Source organism: Podarcis filfolensis, assembly GCF_964270895.1.
Source record: "Podarcis filfolensis genome assembly, chromosome: 10".
Lineage (NCBI taxonomy): Eukaryota > Metazoa > Chordata > Lepidosauria > Squamata > Lacertidae > Podarcis > Podarcis filfolensis.
Window position 1 is genome coordinate 849,797 of NC_139612.1, and position 17,518 is coordinate 867,314.

Here is a 17,518-nt window from a genome sequence, read left to right on the forward strand (position 1 = left end):
TTTGGCAACTCAGAGAAACAAAATCCTATGCTTTAGTCCACTAATGCTCCTCAACCTAGCGGTTTCAAGATAAAAGTGAATCTGTTTTTCCTCAGTGCAGACAATCTCTTAATTATTCTATACAAATATAGAGGGATGGAAACCCCTGCAAAAACTTTTCCTCTCAGATGCCACTTTACCCTAAAGTCATTTTGAAGTCAACTAAAGCACTACACAAACAAAAGAAGTACCAGTAAATATCAGTCTAAAGAAGTGTCACTAAGGATCACATGAAAAATTGTTTTAGAGTAGTGGATAATTACTTCTTATAATGAAGATTAGCCAGGAATAGTTGCTTAATCGAATTCAGCTCACAAACATGCTTGAATGACAGAACCAATACACATATTTCCCTAAATCTGCCTAGATGTCATTTTTCAAAATGAACTCCAGTAAAAGGCATTTTTATGTGATATTTTTAAAGTGGTTTTATGTTGTTTTAATTACATCTGTAAGGCACCTTGGGAGGATTTCCCTGAAAGGCAGCATACACATTTCTTAAATAAAATTTAATGCAAGTCAAAAAAACAAACAACTCTTAGACACAATTGTGAGAACTCACACAAATAATTACAATGGAATCCTACAATGCTCAAAACTAAGTCCCACTACGATCAATGAGACTCAGGCGTGCAGAGGGTTACAAACTTAGTGACAAAATTCTCTTGTACAATTATTTATTGTAAAACCAGAGTATCTTCTATGGAATTTCCATAAGAAGGGAACCTGAAATTCTAACATTAAAAGCTGCCATTTTTAAAGCCACTCTCTTCTTCGGAAATCAACGGCCTTAGAGTCTGTCTTATGGCTTTAACTAGACTGACATTCACATGAATGGCTCCTGAACAACTACTTTTTAAAAAATGTTTTTTGAAAATAGCACTGCATGAAGAAAATTAAATGCACTGACACCTGAAAAGTGGAGTAATTGGTCAAGGTAAATATGTGGGTGAACCACGATCCTTCCATTACACACAAAAAACTCCATTGCTCATCCCCTTGCTAATTCTTCCGCCTCTTCCTATTGCTGGCTCTCTAGACCAGGGGTCGGCAACCTAAGGCCCATGGGCCACAAGCGGCCCACGGGGGTCATTTTACCAGCCCACGAGCTGCCCCCAAACCGAGCCACCAGCTGAGTCCCCGCACGCTGCCCTAAACCAGCGCAATGTGCTGGAGGTTTTGTTAAATATGATTAGAAGGGACCGTCTGATTAAAGGTATTCAGGTCGGAGCCAAACAATACAAACTGAAGGCTTTTGCAGATGACTTAGTTTTGAAGTTACAGGAGCCAGAATCTAGTACGAAAAGAGTATTAGAACTGATTCAAGAATTTGGTCATGTGGCAGGATTTAAACTGAACAAGTCAAAAACTAAAGTTCTTGAGAAAAACTTAACACCGATTGAGAAAGAGAGGTTTCAGAAGGAGACTGGTTTGACATTAGCTAAGAAAGTAAAATACTTGGGCGTTAATAACTTAAACTTATTTAAAGATAACTATGAGAAATGCTGGACAGAAGTGAAAAAAGACTTAGAAATATGGTCAAATTTGAAGCTTTCCTTGATGGGTCGAATTGCAGCTATAAAGATGAATATATTGCCAAAAATGTTATTTCTGTTTCAGTCATTGCAAATTTTGGACAAGGTAGATTGTTTCAAGAAGTGGCAGAAAGATATTTCTAGATTTGTCTGGCAGGGCAAGAAGCCCAGAATAAAATTTAAAATACTAACTGACGCAAAGGAAAGAGGTGGATTTGCCCTGCCAGACCTTAAACTTTACTATGAATCAGCAGCATTCTGCTGGTTGAAAGATTGGCTGCTTCTTGAGAACACAGACATTTTGGACTTAGAAGGTTTTAATAATGTTTTTGGGTGGCATGCATATTTGTGGTACGACAAGGTTAAAGCACATAAAGCATTTAAAAACCATATTGTCAGGAAAGCATTGTTCAATGTCTGGATAAGATATAAAGACTTATTGGAAAATAAAACCCCAAGGTGGTTGTCACCAATGGAAGCGAAGGCTCAGAAAAAGCTCAATATGGAGGCCAAATGGCCAAAAGATTGGAAAATTTTGGAACAAGAAGGAGATAAACTGAAATTGCAGAGTTTTGAGAAATTAAAAGATAAAGTGCGAGACTGGCTTCATTATTATCAAATAAGAGAGGCCTATAATTTGGACAAAAAAATTGGCTTCCAGGTGGAAAAATCAAAATTGGAAACAGAATTGTTAGATCCCAAAACTAAGATACTTTCAAGAATGTATAACTTGCTGTTGAAATGGAATACGCAGGATGAAACGGTTAAATCCGCTATGATTAAATGGGCACAAGATATTGGTCATAACATTATGTCTGCGGACTGGGAACAGTTGTGGACCACCGGTATGAAATTTATGGCATGTAATGCCTTAAGAGAGAATATTATGAAAATGATAAGTCAAGCTTGCAAAAATATATCATTTGCCCGATAACAAATGCTGGAAATGTAAAGAAAATGAAGGTACATTCTTTCACCTTTGGTGGACGTGCCCAAAGATTAAGGCTTTCTGGGAGATGATCTATAATGAAATGAAAAAGGTATTTAAATATACCTTCCAGAAGAAACCAGAGGCCTTTCTCCTGGGCATAGTCAGCCAATTGGTGCCAAAGAGGGATAGAAATTTCTTTATGTATGCAACAACAGCAGCAAGAATACTCATTGCAATGTATTGGAAGACACAAGATTTACCCACCCTGGAAGAGTGGCAGATGAAGGTGATGGACTATATGGAATTAGCGGAAATGACTGGCAGAATCCGAGACCTGGGAGAAGAGTTGGTGGAAGAAGACTGGAAGAAATTTAAAGACTATCTTCAGAAACACTGTAAAGTTAATGAATGTTAAAAATGATGTTGGATTGAAAATAAGTGGCATTAGCAACAAAGTTAACAAGAGTATGCAAAATTGAACTGAAAATGGAGGAAAATATAGAGTTATAATATGTTAAGATATAGAGTTAAGATAAACGAAAGAGGGTAAGGATTTGCTGATTTGATTATTTAAATGGGGATACAAAAAGGGGAGGTGTGAGGAGGCCAAGGAAATAAGATAATGAGTTAGGGTTACAAAAATGGATTTGTTTTTATTCTTCCTTTTCTTATTTTATGTATTTTTCTATGTTTCTTTTATTGTATTCCTTTCTTTTTATATGATCTTTTAAATTTATGTTTTTGTAAAACTCCAATAAATATCTTTTTTAAAAATAAATAAATAAACCAGCACAATGTGGGGAATCGCATGCGCAGACGCCGAAAATCACTCATGCGTGCCCGCAATCCGGCCCACAGCCCCCCCCCAGCAGTGAATCCCCCAGGCAAGGTCAGCCTTGCCGACCCCTGCTCTAGACAGAAGCCCCCCCCTCCCCCAGCAGAGAAGCACTTTGTACCCCAACAGGAAGAGGTGGCAATGACAGATTGGGGAGCGAACAGCTTAGTATATAGAGTGCAAAATTCATTATAGGCACACATTTAAGTTTTTTTTTAAAAAAACAGCTCAAATCTCAGCATTGAGAATTTCTTTATTCTTGTGCATTTGCCTCAATGCTTTAAAGGATTTTCTCATTAGGAAAATCAGGGTTGGTTTACACAGGTGAGCTGCCTCTGTGCAATCCCTTCTGCCAACTCCTAAGTACACAGATTATACAGATACTATACATTAACTATACTATACTATACATTATAGTATACTATACTATACATTATAGTATACTATACATTATAGTATACTATACTATACATTAACACACCATGCATACATTACTGCTGCACTTTTTGGAAATGGCACAATAATGGAAACTGTGGGCACCCACCTGTAGAGTTCACACAGGTAGGGCTTGCATATTTCAGCCCTCCCCCCTCCCCCAATCCAGGCAGCCTACTTGCATAAAACGCATAGTTACAACAGCTAACTCCCGGGACTAAAGAAGGAGCATCTGAAGGAACTTTGCTTCCCCTTCCCTACTGGAAAGAACATCTGGCTCCCATTGCCAGCTGTCTTGGTACTAAAGAAGTGAAGGAAGCAGAGTGTGACCTCTCCCCACCAGTCAGAGGCATGTGGGCTGCAGGGTCACTGTGGCACTTTTATCCCAGAAAAATCACCAGCTGGATACAAATGCCTGTAACAAGTCACCACTTTATTTTAGCCTTGTCAAACCGGATCTCCCTCCCGGACCTTTTCACTTCTGTGTCATACTCTTTTTAGTTTGTAAGTCTGAGGGCAAGGCCTGCCTTTTATTTAAAAAAATTGTGAGCCAAATTGAGATATATTTGCCTGAAAAGAAAAGGGTAACAGGCACAGCACCTGGAACTGGTCATCCTCGCATTGTTTCATCCTATTATATTAAAAGTATTCAATAATATACTGTTTAAGCATGATCAATACTGTGCTAAGTGAGATTCAACATCTAGTATCTAAGTAATTTCCAAAGGCCTGGGAAGCAGACATATACCATCAACCCCCCCCCCGCCCCCCTATTCTGTCACCACTACTGCAGAAAGCCAGGAACCACAGACCTCCAGCTATCTAAGAGGCCCGGGGGGGGGGGGCTAACTGTGAGACTGCTTTCCAGACATGGTCAGAAATTGGAGCAAAGCACCTTTCTATTATTTATAAAACTTGCTCATTGTGTGTTCTGTGTACACAGAAATATTTCAAATAAAGAAATACTAAGTTGGTTACAGTGCAGTGTAGTTGTTAAGAGTGTCAGACAAGGACCTGGGGACCAAGGGTCAAATTCCCACTTGGCCATGAAGCTCCACAGGGGACCTTGGGCCAATTAATGCGGTTGTGGTGGGATTAGATGAGAAGGGAGAGAACCAAGTCCGCCAGCCTGTGCGAGAAAGGTTTGATAGGAATGCAATGATTAGACTAATAATAGCATAATTACATTCCACAAGATATATGGAAATTAGGCAGAAATGTATACAGTGGTGCCTCGCAAGACGAAATTAATTCGTTCCGCGAGTCTTTTCTTCTTGCGATGCTTTTCGTCTTGCGAAGCACGGTCCGTCGCAACTGCGCCTCTTCAAGCAGCTTTAAGAAAAAAGTGAACAAACTCGCAAGACGTTTTCGTCTTGCGAAGCAAGCCCATAGGGAAAATCGTTTAGCGAAGCAACGCAAAAACCGAAAAACCCTTTCGTCTTGCGCGTTTTTCGTTTTGCGAGGCATTCGTCTTGCGGGGCACCACTGTAATTCTTTGCCATTTTCCCATTCAAATGATTGCTGATTTGCCTATATGTTTAGAGAACTTTCTTTGCTAGTTGAAGCTGAAGCGGTGAAGGCTCCAGCTGCAACGTCCAACAATATCCACACAAAAACCAGACAGTAGTAAGTCTCAAATTATACCTGGTGCTCTAAAGAAGAGAAATAAAAAGATTAGGTTTCCTAATCTGTCCACATCCACAAAAGATAACATCTTAGCAGAGACATAACAAGCAGCTGTTTACATTTCCCCCTCTTTTCAGGTATCTGATGTGTGCATATTATCTAGGCCTTTTCAGCTTAAATGAAGGTTACAGAATTTTTAAAGTGTCTTAGGAAATGTGTATGTGCACATTCGCATAACACATAGATTTGAGAACATCACAGACTGAAGTAAACCAACACCCAAGACTATTCAGTCATAGACAAGATGCTTGTTCATACACACAACAGTCTATCTTGTGGGGGGGGGGGCGGGAATCAAACATAAATAGTAGCCTTTATCATACAACCAGCTAAATAATCAAAATTCTGAGCAAGTTGAGTAAAGCTATTTGCTCTTCAGGCTGGATATTAAGTGAACACACCCAGGAGGAGTGGGGTGGGTATGTATATTGAAGTTTATGGTACATTTGAAGCTAGGACACACTGCACCATACACTAGTTTTGTTATAAAAGCAAAATAATTCATTAGTGACTCGTTGCTGTCTTTAAGCAGTCTTTAAAAAGAAAAAAGAGCAGTCATCCTACAAGAATAATAAAATGCAGATCAACACTGTCACCCAGAATTGAGTCTAGACTCACAAGAGCAGCCAAGACTAGCGCCCATTGGGACAGAAGGCAATAGGTGAAAGCAGATTCAGCTGCAGGTGCAACCAACTAGTCCTGTTTTGCCATATTTTCCTCCTTCCTGAATTCTGCAGAGAACATAGACACTGAGGATGAGGAAGCTGAGAACCAGGGCTACCCCATCCCCACCCTGGACTGGTTGTAAGCAACAGGGTAGTGAGAGTTGCTGGCATCTGGTGTGGGCAAGCCGCTGGTGCTGCTGGAGCGCTCCCCTACTGGAGCCCAGCGGGGCCATGCCGTGTAGGGTGGCAGCCTGAGGGGGAGGCAGTGGGCAGACGCCAGCCCCATGCTGCCATTTTAGGCAGCGCAGAGCCTGCAGGCACCTGAGCCACTGTATCACTCCTCGGAGAGATGTGTGTCTCGGGTGCACTGCAGGCCCCGCGGTAAGTGCCACCCACCATGGTGTGGCACCCAGTGCCCCCTGCTCCCCTAGCTACACCTCTATTCCTGATGCCCATGAAGAAGAGCACCAGGCTGGGCTGCACTGGGGTTGCCCCTTGCCCACCTCCCTCTGTCTGTGCCTGCTCACTGTAGGCCAGGGCTGTTCTGCTGCCTTCGCTGGAACCCCAATGACAGAAACCAGAGTGCACGGAAACGCTGTTTACCTTCCCACCGCAGCGGTACCTATTTATCTACTTGCACTGGCGTACTTTCTAACTGCTAGGTTGGCAGGAGCAGGGACCGAGCAACAGGAGCCCATCAAGGAAGCCTTCAACAAGGCAAAGACTTTCTGCCAGATGAGAGGGATGAAGCGCCTCCCTGAGCTGAAGAGATAGTCAACAGGAGACAAAAGGCAGATTTGCAGGAGGGAGGGGCAGATCTGAAGTGGGCAGTGGTGTAAGCTGAAGGAGAAATAGTTGTGTTTCGCAAGCAGTTTACAAGCTGGAGAAAGGGGGAATCAGACCATCATGGGGCTGGCAGTTTTGCATCCAACGTTGCAGCCATGAGACGGAACCAGCTTTGAGTGTAATGCTTTGAACCCCTCTGCATTAAGCTCAGGTTGTAAATACAGTCAAATGGAATCCGTTCTGGAAATCCATTTAACTTCCAAAACCAGGGGACCTCAAACTACGGCCAGTGGGCTGCATCTAGCCTGCCAGGCTCTTAAATCTGGCCCTCCAGTCGAAACACAGAGCCAGGTTTACGTCAGCGCGCAGGGACTGACTGAACGGGCGGCAAGGCTTCTGTGGTTTCCGACTGGCTGCAGGAAGTTCCTGCAGCCAGTCAGAAGCCTCACCACCTGCTCAGTCAGTCCCCACGCGGTAAGGTAAACCCAGCGCAGCGTTTCCGTTGAAAAGAACGCAGGCGTGCACTTAGTCCCTTCAGCCCGTTGCCTTTCATGCATGCATGCGTGCCCACCGCAGTGGTGAGGTCGGGATGCGGAAGTAGCCTAAAAATGTAATAGTATAGAGAGCAATCTCATTAATTCAGTTTAATGGATACAACACCCACTGCTAATTAGAAGAATTCCATTTATACACATGAATAAATGAACTAAGCGATGACCAATGGGTAAAAAAAATAAAATCTTACTCAACAGGCACAATTTTGTAAATTTGTTTGTAACTGTTGTATAGTGTTGCAGAATCATCTATGTTATCCGTGATTTTGAGTGCTGTTATACTGCCAGTGTTTAAACTGGGAAGGAACCATTATGGAGATCTAGTAAAATACCTACATTCACCGCTGAATTTAACAAGACTGACAAGGAACCTATAACTGTGGTTCTTTGAGTGGGCATCTGTGCCGTCATGAGTATGAGTTTTGTGCCTGCAGTGTCAGGTTCAAAATGTTATTGAGCTAAGCAGTAAAAATTTGTCAAAATCCTGCTCACAAACTTCACAATAAAGACCTAGGAGTATGGTTCCAGCCTTACTACCTGTGCAGGACAGTATCAATAGCAACTTTCACTTGGCACTGCTTCTGAGGAAAGCCTCTTTTTCTCGTCATTTTTTTTTTTTTCATTCTGTATACTTTCTCTTTCTTTGCATTTTAAAATTTTTGATCATTACTACACCTAGTAAACTGGCTAAAATGTATAAGGAAATTTCTAATAATTGTTGGAAATGCCAACAAGCAGATGAAACCTTTTTCAAATGTGGTGCAATTGTAGGAAAGCAAGGGCATTTGGGGAAATGATATATGATAAGATTAAAAAGATGTTTAAAGTGATGACACTAACCCTATATGAAGCTTTCCTTTTAGAGATTATAGGGACAGAAAGTCCCAAAATCGTTGATTAAATTGTTTACACTTCCAGAGTTAATGCTAGATACATTACTTGTATTAAATGAGTCACCATAGCCGCTAGAGGGCCATGAAAATGTGTGTCCCAGGCTTTTTAGACTCGGTCTACCCATATACTATCTGAAACCAATGGGGCACTTGGGTTGTCAGATGTGAAATATATTGGCATCATTTTCAGCTCTCCTGCCCACTGCATAGCCATAATATGCTTTTAACATTCCTAATGCTGTGACTACAGAAACACCTGCTTGAAAAGCAGCTCACTTATATCCCTCACACCCCTTGTTCAAGGGAACACCTCCGATCTGCAGATACAAAAAAATTCTGAGTAACCAAATGTTTTCCTGTTTCCATATATCATGCCTTTGAATACTGCTGCTACTACTAATACTAATACTACTAATCATGTAACTCCTCCTTAGGCTATGTACCCATTAGCAGCTTAAAACGCAACTAGGTTGTTCTCTCCCCACTTTGCATTTCAAGATTTATTTGTGCCTTGCTGTGCACACCAGAGAGGGGGCAAGGTTGTCTTCAACCAGTGCATGTTACCGTATTTTTCGTCCCACGGGACGCTCCGCCCCATAGGATGCACCTAGTTTTTTGGGGGGGAAATAAAGGGAAAAAAAATTCCCTTTATTTCCCCACCAAAACCAGGTCGGGGAACAGCGGTATGGCGGCGCTGCGCCTCCCCGCTGTCCCCCGAGCTTGTGGGGCTGGCGCTGGGGAGAAGCGCGCTTCTCCCCAGCGCCAGCCTCCAAACCAGGTCGAGGAACAGCGGGATGGCGGTGCTGCACCTCCCCGCTGTCCCCCGAGCTTGTGGGGCTGGCCGATGTCTGCCCGGCGCGCTCTGCTTCAGGGCGCCCCGCGTGCCAGGCAGCAGGCTGCTATCCGGAGCATAGGAAGCCCTGCGGGAACTCCCGTAGGGCTCCCCACGCTGTGGATGTCTGCCCGGCGCATGGGGCGCTCTGCTTCAGGGCGGCAGGCTGCTATCCGGAGCATAGGAAGCCCTGCGGGAACTCCTGCAGGGCTCCCCACGCTGCGGATGTCTGCCCGGCGCGCGGGGCGCTCTGCTTCAGGGCGCCCTGCGCACCGGGCGGCAGGTTGCCATCCGCAGCCTAGGGAGCCCTGTGGGAACTCCCGCGGGCTCCCCAGGCTTGCTGATAGCTTCCTGAAGCCTGGAGAGCGAGAGGGGTCGGTGCGCACCGACCTCTCTCGCTCTCCAAGCTTCAGCGAAAGCCTGTATTCGCCCCATAGGACGCACACAGATTTCCCCTTCATTTTTGGAGGGGAAAAAGTGCGTCCTATAGGGCGAAAAATATGGTACCTGTTTTTCTTCTCACACCCCGCCCCACATAGCCATTGAGGAGTTCTAGGAGGGGGCTGTCTCAAATGTACATATTTAGCTTAAGTTTTCTAGTTGAACTGAAGCTGGTTGGAGGAAAAGTGCATCAAACAGTTGTACTTCGCAAGAAACGACACCACTGACATGCATTGTGGCTGCAGCTTCAAAAACTAACAGTGGGAGTGCAAATGGCAATGTATACAGGGCCTAATATTAAAATAACTTCCTCCAAAATAGTTCAAATTAATGATGATCAAAATGATCATTAAAATGATAAAAAAAATTGACTGTTCAACTACTTTAATTCACTTCAAATTATAACAAGGACTGTAGGGATGCTGTGAAGACCAGACTCTTATCAAGAACATCTTCCCTTCTAAACGTAAGCACTTCTCAGTAAAGCACACCTCAACTTTTAAAATTTTGCTTCTGTTTTATACTAGTCCTATTCATTCAACGAGGCTGAACAACCACAGACATTTGTTCATTAAAAACAAAGTAACTTCAAGACGCTGGAGATCTTTCAACTAGGATATTTTGGAAGTTTGGATCTCAAAAAGCATGGGGCTTGATACATGTGACAAACCACCTTAAAATGTGAACACTGTATAGGAAAGAGGAGCACCACCTTTTCTGTAACATGGTTTGATTTTATTCAATATGCACAATCCATTGAATACGGCTTTTGCCAACCAAGAATACACAGAACACTGTGGAATGGTACTTTCAATTAATCACTTTATTGATTAAGAGACATCACCTTGCCAACAAAGGTCCGTATAGTTAAAGCTATGGTTTTCCCAGTAGTGATGTATGGAAGTGAGAGCTGGACCAAAAAGAAGGCTGATCGCTGAAGAATTGATGCTTTTGAATTCTGGTGCTGGAGGAGACTCTTGAGAGTCCCATGGACTGCAAGAAGATCCAACCTCTCCATTCTTAAGGAAATCAGCCCTGAGTGCTCACTGGAAGGACAGATCTTGAAGCTGAGGCTCCAAGACTTTGGCCACCTCATGAGAAGAGAAGACTCCCTGGAAAAGATCCTGATGTTGGGAAAGATGGAGGGCGCAAGGAGAAGGAGACGACAGAGGACGAGATGGTTGGATAGTGTTCTCGAAGCTACCAGCATGCGTTTGACCAAACTGCGGGAGGCATTGGAAGAAAGGAGTGCATGGCGTGCTCTGGTCCATGGGGTCACGAAGTCAGACATGACTAAACAACAACAGAAAACTGAAAAGCCTGGGAGAATGGCACAGGGATTATTAAATGAAAGGTTAAATAAAAGGTATTTGCTACTCAAGTTTTCCATGAATCAAATGTAACACTTTTCTTTCAGCATAGATAAAGTAACACACACGGTTCTATGTGCAATTTCATATTTCCTTTTCAAACGCAGAATGTGTTGGGGTGGTGTATAATATTAAAAATACATTCTCAGGGTTTCTCAAGTCTAGTGACAGCCCTTAAGTTTGAAGTTCATAAGCAGAATCTTAGAGCCAAATTTGAACTCATGTTTGACACACGGGCCAGAGGTTCCCCCTCCTGATCTAGACCTGCACATTTCTAAATCTTGCCATGCATATTTTTAACACAACCACACTTGTATTCCATCCTTCCTACAATGTGGATTTATTTTCCGTAATAGTTTTCTTCATCATCTTTGATAAATGTGATACAATGTGTAGCTAACTTTAGATGTAGCATTTTCATGCTGCTGAATACGTAGGACAATATTCATACATCTGAATGGACCAACCAATATATATACTTATCCCTCACAGACTCAGCAGCAAAGCTCCCTTCCCTAAGCACATGCTTGAGTGGTATGTGTGCAACCCCACTCACCCCACCATGCAACCGACTATTTGAAAATGCTAACACAAGAATAAGGTCACAGCAAGTCTAAAGGTTAACCAGCTGATGAGCTGGCGGAGTATCCGCTTCAAAAACGGGCATGTACAAATTTACCTCTCACCTTTAACTCATTTTGGTAAAGAGTGCACTTTTTGCCAATGAGCATTACACTAAGCAGCAAATACTTTTTTTGTTTTGTTTCAAGGTTCTGAAACTTGAGGTGCACATTAGACTTGAGTAAATACGGCAACCCTCCTCCAATGGTTGAGACATCCTGAAAACCTCAGCAAACAGGTGGATCCAAATGGGTGAAGGCCCCATGCCAGTTGGGGTTTTATAGGCCAATGTCAGCAGTTTCAACTGTGCTCAGAGCAAACTCAAATTAAGTGCATATCTTTAATTTGCCTTATTGGATTAGGTGTTTGGACTCTGAATAGAGAAAGAGGCAGCAGCAAACACTCAAACCCCAAGTCCAATACTCCTCTGCACACTGGCTCCTCTTCCATCTTTGCATGCTGAACATGAAGATCTGAAGGTAGATTCTAACAGTCTTCAACTGACAATCCTCCTACTGTAGTAGCCTATTTAGAACTAAGTCAGACCATGGCTTCAAGCAAATGCATGCACTCTCAGGGAGGAGATTGCAACTGCTTCACTTCGCCCCCATCATGTTCTTCTGCATCATGTTGAGCTAAACCATGGCTTTGCTTAGCATGTTGCCAAAACCTAGGCTTGTGGTTTAGTTCTCTCCAGACTAACCACGAGCTGTAAAACAAACCCTGGCTTAGTGTAACATGTGAAGCAGGCATGTCACTTCTCATCATTTGTTCACACCCCTTGGAATTAATGTCAAGCCCAATGTGGCAATCCTACAGTACCTAAAGAAAGCTGCAAGTTCATAAAAAGCCAGGCAATATTTTTAGCAAAAAGAAAATACTTCCACTGAATAGCAGGTTATGCAGGTTATGTTCAAAACAAAAGCCAACCATGACACAGGTGGAGAGTTGCAATATTACACAAAGTATTACTGAACTATTCCTCAAGAGACTAAGTGCAGCATACAGGCTAAATCTGGGGTGAGGAACCTCTGGCTTGCAGGCCAATCATGGCCAGGCAGGAGCCCCAATTTGGCCTGCAAGGCAGTTTCCCCCAAACCATCTTCACTTGCCTATCAGTTGACACCACTAATTTGGCACTGGCTGCTTGATCCTGTTCCCAGGAGGCAACAAGATTGTGTGGCCAAGGCAGCAGGATTTAATTCCTGCTCATCAGCTGAGCATGGGGGAAAGCACCCTTTGAAACAGCTTGCAAAGAGGCTTTTGCAAAAGGCTATCTTAAACCCTTTTTCAAGTTTCCCTAACTCCCCATTAAGTTCCCCCCTCAAATTCCTGATATCAGGGGATATTATGGAGAAAGGGGGTGACTTAGAAAAGCTTTTTCTCCTTTTCTTTCCTCTGGGAGGGGGGCTGTCTTTTTCTCCTTTGCCAGGAATTTGATACCCACCTGTCAAATTTGGCCCATGATGCTGACCCTGATAAGGATATGGCCCTTGGATCCAAAACACACTTTCCTTTTTTTAAAAGAAGAAGAAGAAGAAGCTGCTGCATGCAGATTTGAGTTAGATCAGGGACCAGCAAACTTTTTTGGGAGGGGGCCGGCTCACCATGCCCCAGGCCTTTTGGTGGGCCGGGCTGCACGCGCACGTGGCGGAGGGGGCTTCTCTCTCTCCCCCAGTCCTCCCCCTCCCCCTCCCTACCTTCTCCGCCGCTCTGCCTGCGGTTGGAAGCCGACGGCGGCGGCTCTCCTTTCCGTGCCAGCTTTCCCTTTCCTATTAAAGCCCAGCCCCCTTCCTCCGCAGGGCGGGGAGAAGCCAGGAAGAGGGGAGGAGGAGGGGCTGCCGCAGTGTGTGTGAGGGAGAGAGGGGGGAATTGCGGGGGGAAATGGCGCCATTTTTAAAAAATGGTGATCACACCAATCCAAGCAGTGACTCCAGAACCGTCCGCGGGCTGGATCCAGAGGGCAATTGGGCCTGATCCAGCCCGCAGACCTTAGTTTGCAGACCCCTGAGTTAGATGAATTATAACATTCCAGGATGCAGAATAAACTCTTAGCAAAATATAATTCCTCTCATTTACTTTACAACAGCTCTCACTAGAAAGTAAAATGAGCTTAAGTGGTCCTCAAACCAATGATCCATCTCCAAATATGGCTTTTTAGATTTATCTGGATGCTTGAACTATCAGATGCTGTTCAAGCAAAGTACTTCAACAGCTGGATGGCACAGATCAATGAAACTAAAACCTCTTTTTCTGTTGCCACAGTTCCCCTTTCACAGTCTTCCTTTGAAGTCTATACTACTGAAAAATCAACAACAGCTGAAGAACACGTGCTATCATACAACTCTGAATACAACAATATTGCACAGCATGATGCTTTATTCAGTAATCCCGGATTATAGAAAGCATTACAGTTTCTTTTGTTGAAAACAATCCTGTTTTTGAGTACCTTATTGGAGTAAACAAGAAAACTAATTTTGAAAACTGTATGTTAAGATTAGAATTACTAAGTACCTTGTTTAATGCACCAATCCATTCCACACTATGGTTCTCAAGGTTTACAGACAAACATTTTTAGTGCATAAGTGTTCAGAGTCCTTATATCAGCAGTCTTTACCAGGCCATATAATAAGGAAGATCTGCATGATGCACCCTTATATTGCAATCGGGGGGGGGGGGGGTAGGATTGCCGAGGCTAAAAGAACAGGGGGCTTCCTAAGGCCATCTAACCAGTGTTAGAAACTGGACAGAAAAGTCATTTGTCACATGGCTCTTGGAATGTAGGTTATGGGCACAAAAACATAATGGCTAGTCACCATTTCGCACCCCCACCCCCAGTTCAGCGGCACTTTCTATTTATTTTTCTGAAACGCAGGAAGTAATTCATAATTCACACTAGTGACACATGGTTAATATCACATTTTTAATAGTAATTCTTAATTGGACACCACAAACATAAATGGGGTTCAGCCCCTGCAATAGCAGCCAAAACCACAAGTCATTTGAATAATTAATATTTACAAATACTGGGTGTTGGTGTGGTAAACTATATGTGTTATGTAATGTATTGTGCTAGATTTGAAGTTACATGTTTGGGGTGGGGAGGAGAGGCAAAGCGGCGCACGGAGGGCAGCAGCCAGCAATCCAGCAGCGAGCTCATTGGTGGGGGGGAGGCGAGGCAAAACAGCACTTAAGCGCTGGAAGGCAGCAACTTTGGAGTCAGGCGGGGAGGCATTTCTGCTCCCATGCCCTCAGCGGCAGCTTGGCGTCTCGTGCTGCTGCGAGGGAAGTGGCAATTGTTAATGTACATTACAAACATAAATGGGGCTCAGCCTCAGCAGTATCCATTATAAGTCATTTGAAAATTTAATATTTATAAATACCAGTATATATATACATATATACTCTTAAGACCATATATTATGTTGCCACTTCAGCAACTGCAGTCACAGTTAAACATGTCTATTATATCAAAATTCTAGGAAGAACAGACCTAACAGCACAATCCTAACCATTTCTACACAGAAATAGATCCCACTGAATTCAAAAGGACTTGCTGCCAGGCAAATGGGATTGGGATTGCAACCTAATTCATTATTTTTTAGCAACACCTCCCCAGCAGCATGCTTATGAACACTCCATTCGCAAGATGACATTTTTTGCAGGACTGCCTGTACAATCCTGTTATATGAAAGGTTCTGGGATGCCACATTTACCATGGCAAACTAACTATGTAAATGTTAATGCATTTTGGAGACCTTCCTTTTAATATCCAGAATTTGAGAATCTCTTAAAACATTAAAAGAATACTGTAAGCACCATCCTCCCTCTCCCACTTGATGGCTGTCATGTCCACTCAAGAGTGTGGATAAACAAGGTGTCAGATGTACGCTACTGTGGCATAAACGAAATGAACATTTGTAGGCTAGTCTACAAATGGGAGTGTGCATCCCCAATCAATACCTCATGTGGATATTATTGGGCACAAATATTACCTCAGTCTGGAAATGGGCCAGAAAAACTTTCAGTTTCACAATCTTATTTAAATGAACTCCAGAAAACATCAATTTGCCCTACAAATGTGTGTGTAAATGGCAGAAATGGCAACCTCAGATTAATCTGCGAAACAGACAGCAGCACTACCCAAAACAAAACCAGATTTTTGCAGATTATATACTGGAAGAGAGCAAGCTATTCCACTGCTAGCCCAATTCAAGTCCACAAACATTCACATTTTCTGCATAAATTGGCCAGATTAGAAAGCTTCAACCCTTGATAGAACAAGAGCAAAAGCATTCTATTACAATCATCTGAAAACTCTGGTGCCCAAATCAATGGACAGAGATTTATTTACTGTCTCTTCACAGTCCAGTGAGCATTCAATTCTAACTAGCAGTGATGCTGCCAAAACTGGGTAAAACCACAAGTCAGACTTTGTAACTCTGCAGCTTAGGCAGACAGCATGGTTTGGTCAGGGATGCATTTATTTTCCTTCAACATTCCTGCCCTCAACCCTCCCATTTTTGCACAGGCATGTTATCTCTTCTGCCATCCAATGCAGGATGTGACAAGTGTTAAATCTTCCGAAAGTTCCCTTCCCAATATTGCATTTTCATTTATAAACATTACTCAAACCCATAAGCAATAGTAACTTGCAATTTAGCAAAAGCTCTGCTGACGTTATCAAAATGACATGGAAACGCTTAACTGCAGAGCCCAGGATTAGGAGTTTTGAAACACACATAAGGCAACTGTGTACCATTATCAGTGACTCATAGGAACAGTCACCACAGATCTTTAGAAAGGAGCTTGCTGCTGCTGCATGGACCAACAAACCAAAACCCATCCGTTCAACCCTTTCTACTGTGAGACTAAACTAGACTGATTCAAACCTTCCTATTAAAAAAAACCCCTGAGCCACTCCTGCAGCGGCAAAGTTGATTTATTCCCCTCGGCTGGATCCCAGGCGTGCTTTTACTCCGAGTATTTCTACCCCGTTCTGCAGGTCTTCCAGGTAGGTGCCCACAGGGCTCGTCTTTCCTCACTGCACAAGCTCTCCACTTCGCAGCGGAGAGGGGCAAGGCGGTAGTGCACTTATACTTGAGGGGGATTTTTCTTTACGCTACAGAGCAGCGACCTCTCGACGCACCAGGACCGAAAGAGCAGCCTGCCGCGTCGACGCAGCCCGAGTCCAAGTCCAGGCGCGCGGCCCGGGGAGGCGCCCCCTCAACTCGGACGAGAGCGGGCGGCCCCTGTTCCTTTCCCTGGGAGGGAAGGCGAGAGGCAGGAGAAGGAGGGGCGGGAGAGAGGACGCAGAACGGAAGAGGGCAAGGCGTCGGGCTCGGGGAGAGGAGACGCTGCGGGGAAGGAAGGGAGGGGGGGGGCCGCGGAAGGAGCCCAGCCTGGAGGGGGGGAGGGCGCGCCGGGACAGGGGCCCAACTCGCAAGTTCCGACTTACAGCCTTTCTGCAGCAGACTCCAGCCCGGCCGGGGATCCACCTCGGGAGCACTGCAGCAGCCGCCGCCGCCGCCGCCTCCTCCTCTCCGCGCCAAGCGCCTCCGCCCCGGGCGCGCACCGCAGGCAGTCCCCGTGGCTTCCCGCGGCGGGCGCCGAAATTCGCGTCTCCTTCCTCCGGCAGCCCCGGGCGCCGCCGAGCCGCCCCTCTCCCCTCCCCCGGCCGGGGCGGAGCTCCTCCTCCCGCGCCCCTCGGCGCCTCCTCTCCGCGGCTCACGGGCGCTGCTGCTGCGCCGCCCGCCCGCTCGCTCTGGGCGCGCGGCGGCTGCTGCTCCGCCAGAGATGCTGCGTAACGGAACTGGGAGGCGAGCACGGCATTGTGGGAGCCCTGCAAGCAGCGGCCCGGGGAGGGCCCGTCCGCACGACGCCTCGGCTCGGCCC

General features: G+C 44.7%; 1 protein-coding gene across 2 annotated transcripts in view; it reads right to left on the reverse strand.

Moving 5' to 3' along the window:
- The window catches only part of RASSF8 (Ras association domain family member 8), a 108,953-nt gene extending 91,661 nt beyond the window's left edge, over positions 1-17,292 (reverse strand). Inside the window, exon 1 of one of the 2 annotated variants that reach the window (XM_083575307.1) lies at positions 17,082-17,292. The gene's annotated coding sequence lies outside the window, so the exon portion shown is untranslated. The remainder of the gene's footprint in view (positions 1-17,081) is intronic. The other variant, XM_083575308.1, reaches the window with a different exon arrangement.
- Positions 17,293-17,518: the final 226 nt, after the last annotated feature.